At 32.0% G+C, this 13,211-nt stretch overlaps 1 long non-coding RNA gene across 1 annotated transcript; it reads right to left on the reverse strand.

Moving 5' to 3' along the window:
* Positions 1-6,106: 6,106 nt before the first annotated feature.
* On the reverse strand, positions 6,107-7,928 carry LOC149477820 (uncharacterized). Its single transcript, XR_016317517.1, has 2 exons — positions 7,665-7,928; positions 6,107-6,301 (listed from the first exon to the last, which is right to left on the reverse strand). It is a non-coding gene; the product is annotated as an uncharacterized LOC149477820 (long non-coding RNA).
* Between the last annotated feature and the right edge of the window lie 5,283 nt (positions 7,929-13,211).

The following is a 13,211-nucleotide window of genomic DNA, read 5'->3' on the forward strand; positions in this document are numbered from 1 at the left end:
GTTGTATATGCTCGTTTATTTGTATTTGAGCAGCAGAATATTTTTGGTTGACATCATTTAACATATGACTTAAAGAGTCTATCTTCTCCTTTAATTCATTTGTTTCTACATCATACAAGATTTTATAATATTCTAGATCCCTATGATATTTGTCTAACTCTTGAACCAGGTTTTTATTGTCTTTCTCTAATTGAACTACATTTTTTAAAGAACTCAAAAGTCAAAGCGGCAATCTTTAACAGCCAAAGGGGACATTCTGATTCGTTTATTCGTTGACTCCAAAAGATTCACAAACACGGATATAACACAACACACAGATAATATAATACACTACGTACTGGCTCGTCTCGAATATCCGGTGCTTTCATTGTTAAAGATCCCTTCAAACGCTTTCCCTCAAGGCCGACGTTTTGGCGGGAAACGTGATAAAAATACGGAGCTAAAGTGACAGAATAAACTATGTGCGGTTTGAAAGTCGAGTCGGGAATGTTTCTGAAGCGTGAACTACAAGCTCAGTCCAATGATCAAATAGGAAAATCGCTTATATTGGCGCTCGGAGCATGGTTACAGGAAAATCAGACGCTTAATACAATTATTTCGATCTGTTTTGAAGCTTTCATGTGAAGTGTCGTTGTGGCTGTGATCAAAGGAAATCACGGAGATTTGGAACTAATTTTGATGTGAAATATAATATAGAACATGATACATATTATATGTTTTTTACAACGATACATATAAAAACATTGCTTTTCCTTTAGTAAGTTGGTGAATATTGATGGAATTTTTTAAGTTGAATTTAAAAGCTCTTTAGCATTTTTATCTCGATAAATACGATTATGACAAGAGCCTTCTAATTACCGATTTATACCAGCGTAAGGCTGTATATTGAAGGTGAGCAATGTTTTAAATCCTTCATTAGTAACATGTAGGCACAATATAGGTTTATGGAAAGCTTCATATAAGTGCCAAGTCATTAATATACACGTTTGATATAATTTAGCGACGTAATTGCTCTCATTAACACTCAATTAGTGAAGAAAATTCAATCTACGATATTATATTTAAGGTGAAGTCAGAGGTTGGTTGTTCTACATAACAATAATATTTTATTTTTAAAACAGATTAAAATTGCTTTCAAATATGTACATATGGATATAAGATAAGTATGGAGTCTGCTGACTGCTGTAAGATGTCAAAGCTTCAAAATACGAGTTAACATTTTGTTAAAATGTTAGCTTGAATATAAATTAAAACTACGTAAAAATGCTATAAATATTTTTGTATCGCCAATGTTAAAAAATACGTGTATTTAGCACGGAGCCAATCCATAAATATTGCCCTAAGGGAAAATCGCTTAATGCGGCGAAAGCGCTTAATGTAGGGAATACAATACCATTGAGCTACTTAAATGTGTTTATATTTAAAAGTATAGAAATTTTATTGTTTTACTAGCTTTTCACCCGCAGCTTCACCCGCGTAGACAAAGGAAAACCCGCGAAGTTTCCTTCTATAATATAATATGATAATCCAAGTTACCCTCTATATGTGTGTTTTAAATTTCATGAAAATTGGTTTAGCAGTTCTTGCGTGGAAGAGTAACAAACATACAAACATTCGCGTTTATAATATTAGAAGGATATCCTGAGTAGATGTAATTTAGGAAGTTGACAACGTTACTCCTGTCCCTGTACCTTGTCGCGGAATACTATAAATCTTTTGTAGGATCTCATTCATTTCATCCTACACCCTACATCCTACAGGCACCAGGAAAGGGAATAAAGATTTGGTGACGTCAGCTTTGGGTAAGATTTAATGCCACCATTTACCTGTGAGAAGAATAGCCGACCTGTGTTATTATTTTACTGAGTTTTGACAGATTAAACAAGGGCAGGAAAGCGTGACAAATAATGATTATACAGCAGAAAGTGTGATTACATTAACTAAAAATACTTATACTAATGTTTTAAAATTTAATTATCTTAAATTTATGGTAGGTATCATTACTTTAATTTATATTAGACTAGATTTTTGCCCGCGGCTTCGCCCGCGCAGTCAAAGAAAAACCCGCATAGTTCCCGTTCCCGTGATTTCTGAGATTGCGTCATTTTCCCGGGATAAAAAGTAACCTATGTCCTTTCTCGGGTATCAAAATATCTCCATACCAAATTTCATGAAAATTGGTTCAGTAGTTTAGGCGTGATTGAGTAACAGACAGACAGACAGAGTTACTTTCGCATTTATAATATTAGTATGGATTATTGTTTCTTTTATTGAACAGTATTACAGAAAATATAACTAGTTCGCAACACAAATATTCAAATATGAAGCACCATTTTATAGGATTTTCTCTTTTTATTATAATCGCCAGCTTTACGAGAGCCATTAACATAAAGGTAGTCCCCGACAAGGTCCCGACTGAAAAGTTGCGTAACTATTATATTCTACCAAAATTTCTAAATTTGTTCGCATTTGGTCAATACTATAGTAGAACTGTAATTTATATAAAACAAAGTCGGGTTTGTTACAATACTAGATCTGCTGGACCAATTTCCATGATTTTGATTCGTTTGATTTGAGAATACCTACACACCTATTATAAACTCGACGAATAAATATTTCCCTTGTAGGTTCCTTTTTTTCATCCATCCTGATACTGTAGGTAGGTATATTAATGAAATACTGCAGGTACCTATATTAATATTTATTTCGTACCTATCATTATATTACGTTCGTCAAAGCCTAAATTAGTTCAGCTAGAAACTCCATAGTTTGCTTATTTAACACACTTTTGCTTATTTAACGTTAGTAAAATCTTACAATAGAGTACTGGCCATCAATAAAGGCATCAACCGGATCATCAAAACGGCAAATAAAATATTAGATTCAAATGAAATCAAATTCAAATGAAATCAGTTTACTTAGATGAGAAATAAAATGATAATATCATCCATTTGTTTATTGATACCAAATACTATTTTTTATGTTAGCACAGTAAAAATACATATTTTTATAAAGTCCATATTGAACTGTCAGCTAGAAAATAACATATGTAGAATAGTTTAAGCTTTATTATATAAGTAAGAGGATCATGTCGCGATAACCCGTCGCGCCACTCGGCCCGCCGAACGCCATAAACCACACATAAGCCGACAGAAGTTTTTCATTTATTTAAATACCAAATACGCGCTTTATCAAAATTTCGGCTACATTATGCAAAGTAGAGTGAAATTGCTCGCCTTTTTGTAATTTTATTTACGAATATTTCGCCGTAAATTCGTTCGAGACATAAAGTACGGTGGTTGCTCCTTATCTGAGCCGAGTTAGGATAATTATTTTGGAAGATTAAATTTCACGGTAAAAACGTTGGTTAGCTTTAAACTTTTAATGTACATATTTTGGGGATTAAGAATTACAAAATATTGTTAACCACAGGACACATAAATACTAATAAATAAGTTTTACAAAATGACTATAAATACTTGAGAAAGCATTAGAGCTTTTAAAAGCTTTTCGAACCAGTGGTAAATAGTTTCACTGTATTTTAACAATTCAAAAGCACTAGTTGAATAAATGAATGTGTGAGTTTGTATCGCAAGTGATTTTCAGTAACAAGGACTAATAAATAAAATAACTTTGTGTTAAGAAAACGAATAGGTACCTACGTAATGAAGTATCGTTATCATTTTTATAAAAGTTGAAGGTATTTTCTTATCTTTAAAAAGGCATTAAGTGTTATAAAGTAAATAATACTTAACAAAAGCGGATAGTGTTCCATAGAGATGCTATCTTAGCTGAGAGGTCAGTAACGAGCGTCTTTGTCTCGTCTCAAAGCTTACGGATAACATCTGGAAACGATATTCTTTAACAAATATATATTTCAATTTCGTGCAATTTCATCGACTTAGATTTATTGTATTGCTTTATTTTCAACTGGGTTTTAAAAACAACTAGCTTGCTACACGGCTTTGATTCGGTTGAAATTTTCTTTGTAGAGTTTGAAATTTTTAAAAACTTTATAGTTTATAAAAATATGATGATAATGTGTTTTCCCGATTGAAACTATCTGTATTCAATAATCTATAGAGATATACCAAAGGGCCTACAGATGTTGGCCCTGCACTCACCTCTCCCCGGATAAATCATTCATCACAATATCTATTAAAGTGATGAAAAAGGGATCACATTTCATTTTTTGTCAAATATCTCTTCTCCAGTTCCTTTGCTCCAGTAGAAAATCAATAAGAACTGTTTTAGTAAGATTATCTAAAACACACTAATTTACTTTAAAAGCATTAGTAACTACTCCATTAAGTATTAAGCACAAGAGCAGAAATGTGTAGGATTTAATTAAAATCAATTATAATTCAAAGATGGATTAGTGGAACATGTCGCGGGATATTATAGTGCCATAAATCAAGTTCAGTCTATATTCTAGTGTTCAAATGTTCACTGTATTAACGGGAAAGGATTGCGTAGAAATGAAACTTGGCGTATCTAACAGCTCAGCAAGGTGTGGTGCAAGTTAAAAGAAATTGAATTTATAAGCGTAATAAATAAAATTTCATTGTAAAATGAACGTTGTAAATGCGCTACATTAAAGTGCGTCACACACGGTGAAGATACTATAATATTTTATCTTAAGATACTGTTATATTTTATATTACAGTATCTTAAGGTATCCGGTATCAGCGTTCTGACCATCATTTTTCTTTTTGTAGTATCTTTACCATGTGTGACGCGCTTAACTCTGTGCGTAGAGCAATGGTCGCGATAGCTTTCGTGCGTTTTTTCTTTAGAAAATCAAAGTACATAGGTCTTCTAGACCAAAAACAATATAAGTAAATTATAAAAAAATATACTGTTTATTGTGACTAGTGTTCATTTAATCGCTGAATAAAGCAATGTTTATTAACAATTTGAATGACTTGTAAACTAGCTTTATTTATTTTTTTATATTAATTTATTAATTTTCGGTTTACTTGTTAAGATTAATACCAAATTCAAAAAAACATAATTTATTATATCGAACTTACATTTTCTATAGAATCTTGTGGCTCGCTCCTCCAAAATATGCCTAAAGTATAGAAAAGCCGGTCGTAATTCCGCTCATCAATCATCGAGATCGGGATGCAAATGTGTAAACCATGTTAGGAGCGCGATGACGTCACGGATTTAACTCGATGTGATTGGCTTTTGACACATTAATGTGATTCTTTTGTTATACCCAAAATGGCCGCGTCATACGTTCGTTATTTGCTGTTTGTTGATCAGTTCGACAGTCATTAATTTCTGTAAGTGTGTAATTTATCAGAGTGTTTTAATGTGTGAGTAGTGGTATATTATTTATTTCTTTGGATTGATGGCAATAAATCGTGAAGCATATTGATTGTGATTTTTGAGCATTTAAGAAAGAAAATTTTACTGTAAAATACGAATAACGAAAGATAGGAAGTGTCTACAACATAGTAGTTTATTTTTTGTTGTAATTACACCATTAGAAGTTTGCTTCAAATATTATACACATAATATGTGGCTAAGTAGCCACATTTTACTTCTTTTGTCTCTTTTTCACTCACAATAGTCGTGAGTGCCGTGTTTGAAGATCGAATGTTGTGTTGGTAGCTTATCTACACCTTTTTACTCATAATATCATTTCCCATATCTATTTACCTCAAATAGGGTAACGGCACCAGTGGTCAGCCTCATAACAGCTTTTTGAAGTTTTGACAATTGCCATTTCTACAACAATCGTTGAATAAAAAAACGTACAACATGTATGGATTTATTGTTTATTGTAGTTTCGAATCAGCGTTTATCAAAAACAATAATTCTCTTAGTAAAATATATAATTAATTTTAAACAAAAAATGGCCCAGTGTCCCAGTGAACAGCCTCTAAAAACCAATAAACAGCCTTGTTGAACCCAGTGTTCAGCCTTTAGTAAGTATAACTAATTATGAGATCAAAATAAACAATGTTATATCAAAATCAACTATATAAAATCACATTTTTATAGCAACGATTCACTTAGCACAAAAAAATGTATATCGCACATAATACAAATATTATTTTAAACATACTATTACATACAATCTCTTTTTGTCTTCTTATTTTCTAGGAACTTCTTATTATTTATCATAAAAACAGCAATAATTCTTTTTAAAAAAATCAGCGATATTAGTTTATAATATTATTGATGTATCTATAATCCACAATATATATATGTAATTATAATCAACCACAGGAGGATCTCTTTCGAAGGATTTCTCTGGAGGATACTGTTGTCTTGGCGGCATTTTTAGCTAGAAAAAAAGGGAACAATAATAACTTTTGGATATGAATACACATAATACCATTATTTCAGGTAAAACTTAACTTACATGAAGTATTACTTATAGATTTAAACACAAACATTCGCATTTATATTTAAAATTAGGGATGTAACGATACATGATTTTGCCGATACGATACCGATACCGATATTTGTAGTAATGTATCGGCGATACCGATACCGATACCGATATCGATGGCTTGGTAGAAAAATAAATAGTGAATTATGCATAAAAAGTTACCAACATTTAACAGAGACAACTGTTAATCGTATTCTTTTAAATAAAAATGCCAAATCAAAAAACAACAAAACCATTTATTTTAGTAGGTATTATTATTTTACGAAGTCAGTTAAACTTTAAGTAATACACATACAATCAGTACCTAATAAAAGTTTACTATAATATTGGTAGAGTTTTTTCAGAAAACAAAGTGCGCACGCGCGGGCGGCCTCCCGCATCGTTCATTGGGCGCGGATTTTTGAATTATTTGATATCAAAAAAATTGGTTGTTTGTAAAGTAGGTTTACGATCGAGATGTTTACGTGATAACATAATGCAGTGGCAGCGCTCGAGATGAAACGGGAGATCGGTCCGTCTCTCTCTCGTTATACCTGCGATCGCGCTCGTGAGGTTTTGGTGTGACACAAGTTTATGAACATGTCACCCGACTAAAACGATTTTAAAAACGTTATCACGTTAAAAATTAAAAAAATTCAAAATTATTCATTTCTTTCCTTTACATAAACAAATTTGTGATTGGAACACTCCTAGTAAGCAAATAAAATGCTTGTGTCAGGAGGTTCCGCTCTTCCTTAACACTATTACAGAAACAGAAATAAAACAAAATGAATGAATACAATGCAAAAACATAAAAGAAAAGATAGAATTTAATAAAAAAATATCGGTATCGGTTGATTTATTATCGGCGATACCGATATATCGGCTTGCCGATATATCGGCCGATATATCGGTATCGGTATCGGTATCGTTACATCCCTATTTAAAATATTATTTCAATAACATCGTGGCTGAATACTGGATCATTGAGACCACAGATTGAGACCCAGTGGTTAGCCGCTTGAAAAAAATATTTTGAAATGCGGCTGACCACTGGGTTTTGTAACAATTAGGAATAATCCCAGTAATCAGCCCCAGGGGCTGTCCATTGGATCTTTCATAAAAAATCAGTATCCAATGATCAGCCCCTCAAATTTTTAAGTAAAAAAACAATATTTTTTATCAAATTTCATAAAATTAAATGCTCTAAGTAATCTAAAAAGTTATTATCTATAAAACACAATCACATTTCATACTAAAATATGTTATTTCTCACCTTTCAAAAGAGCACCACGTGAAACAAAAAATATTGCAGACATGACACTTCTGCTCTTGTCGGCGGACAGCACCTGTACGAACGTGTTTACTTCTCTCCCCTGACCCCCTGCTGCTCCTATCGCGTGATGCATGAACCAATAACGAAACAGAGCTTCTATTTAAGTGCGCGTGATTTGGTTATTTTGATTACAGCGATATTTATGGCCAATAAACAACGCAATAGGCTGATCACTGGTTCCTGGCTGACCACTGGTGCCGTTACCCTATATACCCTGATTTAAAAGACACGTACAATATCCTACATTTTGCCAACACAAAGGGGCGTTCAAAAAGTGCGTATCCCGCTAATTTAGTTGGTATGTAAATCAGCGGTGGGCTGCTCAGCGCTCGTGCAGAATAACATCGTAAATCATGGTCCACCTGCGCCAAAACTGGGATGGATAAATTGGCAGAGAGCATCTGTCTATGAAAGCTTTAAACTGCTTACATTTTGGATTTTTAATGTAGGTAGGTATATTTTGGTAAAATTGTTCACTTGGTAAAGGGAATAGTCTGGTGTGACTTAAACTGATGAAGCTTTCTATTAGTAGAAAGTAGAAACATGTTCAAAATTCGTTAAGAATACAAAAAAAATGGATCACGAAGCGGAATTCGAACCCTCTGCAGATACATATTTCTCATTTATAAAGCATTTGTATGCTATAAAAATAAATTTCAAGCATCTAAATCCTTCTTCGGTTTTGTTCGAACATTGCTTTTAAAATGTTTCATATGAATGAAAAAAATAACAGTGATGATGTAATTTATAGTTAAAGGGAAATTTATGTATAAATTATGGGAGAGACGGTTCGGGCGGTGTTTATTACAAACTCTCTCAATTAATCATCAGGCTTACGATATATTATTATCTTGTTTATGTTGTTTTCGCTATGAAAACAAAATATGAAATTTGATTTTAAAATGGGTAACGCAAACAATTCGAAGCTTTTCGTTCGAATTCGAACTTCTTGAACATTTGTGAAAAAGGCAAAAGGTCTTGTTTGATGTTGGTTTAGTTTTGATTATTTGAAGGCGGTTTAGATTTTTGTTAAAAAATAATTAATTATTATATTTTTAATCTCATCGCAGTTATGCATCCTAGCAGAGCTAATAATAATTCTCACACGAGAAATTCCGCAAGATTTCATTATGCCTTCCTTTGTGGGGTTTTATGTTTAACTAGCCACTTACCTTTGTACGTAATTACTCATTATAGCTCTTATAAAACATGATTATAATTTTTTCTAGTGGTGTAATTAGAGTTTATAATGGTAGTAAATTTGAATGGCTTACTAGCTAGGTTATTACCTACTTACATCTATGATTTTTTGTTTAGTATTTTTTGTTTAGTTTATAGGAGAATCACTATTTTTTATAGTTTTAATATTTTATTTCTTTAAATTCAAATTCAGAATGGTATTTTATTGTAATTTCAGGTTATTTTTTTGTTCTAGGTACTTATACTGGCATACAATAAATAAAAGTGGCTGGTATAAATGAATTCTACGAAATAGTAAAGTGTTGCATGAAACATTGTAAGAAAATCTCTCGGAAAATGAGCTCTACCTATTGTAATATTAATCGTTTTTCATTAAGGCTCATTTTTCATTCCTTCAGCACTTGTAAGTGCTTTAGCGGCATTTTGTTACCTTATACTTATTGGAATTTGCTGTCCTATACTAAGAGATTTTTCAGAAACTGACTGTGTTAAAAAAAAACTAAGGAAACAAGCACATTCTTAAATATTATTTAGTAACATAATTTCAACATGAAATAGTTTTATGGCTAGAGTATGGCGCCAAACGAGATTCAACTGTTAATAAATCAAGTAATACGATTAAATCCTATAATTTCAAAGGCAGTATTAAGCCCAATTAACAAGTACATAACTGACCAGTTACGTAGATGGTTCAAGTAACACCCACTTAACTTCTCAAATGACACTTAACACTAGAGTACGCCATAGGCACCAAACCTCTGAATCCTGATAGCATAGCAATAATTTTGATAGCAAATACCTACAATAATAATATGTAAATTACCTACTTTGTGTCGATCGGCTATGTATGCAAAGGTTTGATGAATAAAATGTTATGTACCGTGCATGTAGGATTCTAATTTTACGATATATAATTTTATGTGTTATTTGTATATAAAAGTCTGTACCTAATAAATCAATTACTTACTGTTTATAATTGATTTAAGTTGAGACTATTTGACGAAATACTTCACTAACTTCATTTTAAGTCAGCAATTCTTGACAAAGTGAAGCATTCCGTAAAACTTACCATAATAAACTTACCTGAGAATAAGAACACTCATAAGAGCAATCATCAGCAAAATGCCGTTTTTATACCAAAGCTTTATGGACGCAATAACCTTTGGCTGTGGAAAGAAATGAAGCATTTTCTGCGTTTATTTACATTCATTATGATCATTTATTTTGCGTTACTTCATATCGACACAATGGGAAGGACCCTGGATTTTTTTCGATGGCTCTTAAATAAATGACAAGATTACTTACAGTTCTGTTATGTTTTTAAATAAAGACTCTTTATTTGTTTTTGTTTTTACTTATCGCCTTAATAAACTGAGTCTATTGGACTATTCGCTAAATTTAAGATGGCGGCCTATTCACATATTTTGAAAGTGTGATTTTTCGTGATTTTACACGTCACATTAATATTATTTTATATTAGTTTCAAACTTAACTTTATCATGTAAGATATATTAGACTGAATTTAATTTCTATAGTACGTAATTTTATGTTTTTAATGCGTTAATGCAATGTCAAATGGCTTCATAACATTTAAGTCAGTATAAAATGTAGGAAAGTGACTTTATATAGGTCATATAAAAACTTTTTACCATTTCTCCAGACGCTCTTAAACTTTTGATGTAACCGTAAACGTTTAACGATTTGAGATAGTCAAATAATTATTGTTATCTTTTGTTCAAGGTAACCACCAAAGTTTGATATTCTGTATTATTCATTTAATTTTCATTTTAAGAAAGTAATAAGCTTAAGTTGAATTATTAAAATGCTTAAATTTTCGTTCTGATTTCGTCTTACAAAAAAAATAATATTCCAAAGTATTTTGAGCCAAATGACGTCTATTATGCTGGCCACAGCCAGACACTTCAAATATATTGAGAGCAAAAAAAAAAGCAATGATTTACAGCCGTTCATTACATCCAATAAGTAGGTTTGTGCGAAACGCGCCATTGTGGTTAGAAATAGCTGGTTATTGCGTTTTGTTCCGCTTTGCTCAAGGATAATATCCCTTTGGCGTGTTGAGGGTATTGTAATTTATATTTTGCTGAAAATTTATCGGGTTATACATATAATGGTGACAACATAAAAATGTTGTCAGCATTATATGTATTTGTATTGTATTACAAAATTAAGATGATGCAGTTTTCTCCAGTTTCCCTACTTCATACCTTTTTGTTTTTTAAACGATAAGAGAAACTAAATTAATTAGTTCTCACATCGTAAAACATTGTAATAATATCTTTTTGACTTAATTTTCTTGAAACAATTCATTGTAATTTATTTACTTATATCGTCTAGTTACTGAGCTTCGAAGCAAGCTACTTTGCTCCTCAATCCTTATAAAAACATAAGATTTTGCAAGCTTTTGCAAGCTGACAGTGAATATTTATCATCATCAATATATGGGCATATAATATGTTGGCACAGACAGACAGACGGGGCTAGAGACACAGGCATCTTATGAGGGATCAAGTCATAATAAACCACTCTGGCCAAGTCAGTTTGGCGAATGCGAATATTGACTTATTATTAATTATCTAAACACGCCACAACAAAAAAACACCAAGCGGAACCCACCACAAGCACTCCATCGCTAATGTCGTCTGGAGAGTACACTCACAGACAGACCGCTTTGTTCGCAAACAATGCTCTGTGCCGTATCGGGTTCACATCTCGCCGATTGCAGATGCAGGGTATGGTCAGATAACAAAATATACCTACTCTAAATGAAGCTATTAAAAAATTAAATGAGAACCTTGCCTTGCTCTATCGTTAAAAATAACACAGACACGCATGATAGACTTCTTGTTTCTTTTTCTATCTGTATAAAAATGTATCGCCAGTGTTGCCAAGCCAAACTCGAGAACGGCGCGGCCAATTAGGGTAATTTTTTTAAATGTTTTTGTTAAGGCTCGAGAAAGGTATCTATGTGGTATCTATAGTTATAACAATATAAATATAGAATTATTTCCAAGCAATGCTTGTAGCATTAGCCTAGTTATATATGTATAATTATATTGACTTACGAAGTCGCGACTACTAGTTAGTTCATTTCTATAAAGTGCAACACAAATATAAAATAACAGCACTTCATTTGCGGACCTTACTAGTTATCAATACAATAAAATATGAACGGTATCTGTTAGAACTTAGAATGTAATAATATTGGTAGGTTTATTTTTAAGATGTTTACATAATATTGATTACTAGATATATTGTAACAATTATCAAAATCAGTTCAGTGGTTTTCCCATGAAATAGTAACAAACATACATAATATTATATATATTTGAGTTTGAGTTTTGAGTTTATCCTCACAAACTTTCGCATTTATCATATCAGTAGGACTTGTATTATTCTACGTCACCTGTATGAGGACCCTAATATTGTAAACTAGTTTCTGAATCAGTGACAATGTGCGATGTAAGCGCATTCACAGAAATATGTTACAGTTATTTATTACCTAGCGATACAAACTGTCATAAGATAACACATAAATATTATTTATGGCTACTAAATCGTGCAAAATGTATTAAATAGTTTGTTAATAAAACAAATCGAATACTTAACTATAGATACTTTTTTTTATTTTAGTTAAACTTATTGTTGTTGTATTTCAAAATCTTTTCTTATACATAAAATAAAAGCAAAGAAATAGGTAGGTTTGAAACACGATTTTTTTCTATTACATAAGTGACGTTTTCGACCGCCTCGCCACTTACGAATTCACCTCAGCAATTGAATTTGTTTCTGAAATTACATATGCTATAAAAATAATAAAATAAAGAATTCCTATCATTTTCGTACGAAATATAATATTTTAGTGCGCTCGAGGCGTGAATCGAAAAATTCAAATAGAATTCGCCCTTTGAACGTTAACTGAGAGCTTTTCACAGTCTGATGAACAAACGCACGGAAAACTGAAGTTTCGTGTACATTTATTTTAATAAAAAGCATCATATTTTACTCGCATCTCACCGTGTTTAATGCATTTCAGCATATGCGGTGCATCGGAGCACGAACGTTCACAGGGAAGTGAAAATATTATTGATGGTAGTAAAAATTATATTTTAATGAACTAAACATTAAAACATATTTTTATAGGTTTTAAGCTTCGTAGTTTAATATGAAACTTACAATAAAACAGGGATTGTCTTATTAGTTATGCAAAATTCAACCACATTCAATCACTTTGTCCGTTGCGTAATCTGTTGCAATGTGATAAAAACT

This window comes from Colias philodice, chromosome 23 (genome assembly GCF_061535455.1).
Source record: "Colias philodice isolate Cphi_HAF_F1 chromosome 23, ilColPhil1 Martin Lab GWU primary, whole genome shotgun sequence".
Classification (NCBI taxonomy): domain Eukaryota; kingdom Metazoa; phylum Arthropoda; class Insecta; order Lepidoptera; family Pieridae; genus Colias; species Colias philodice.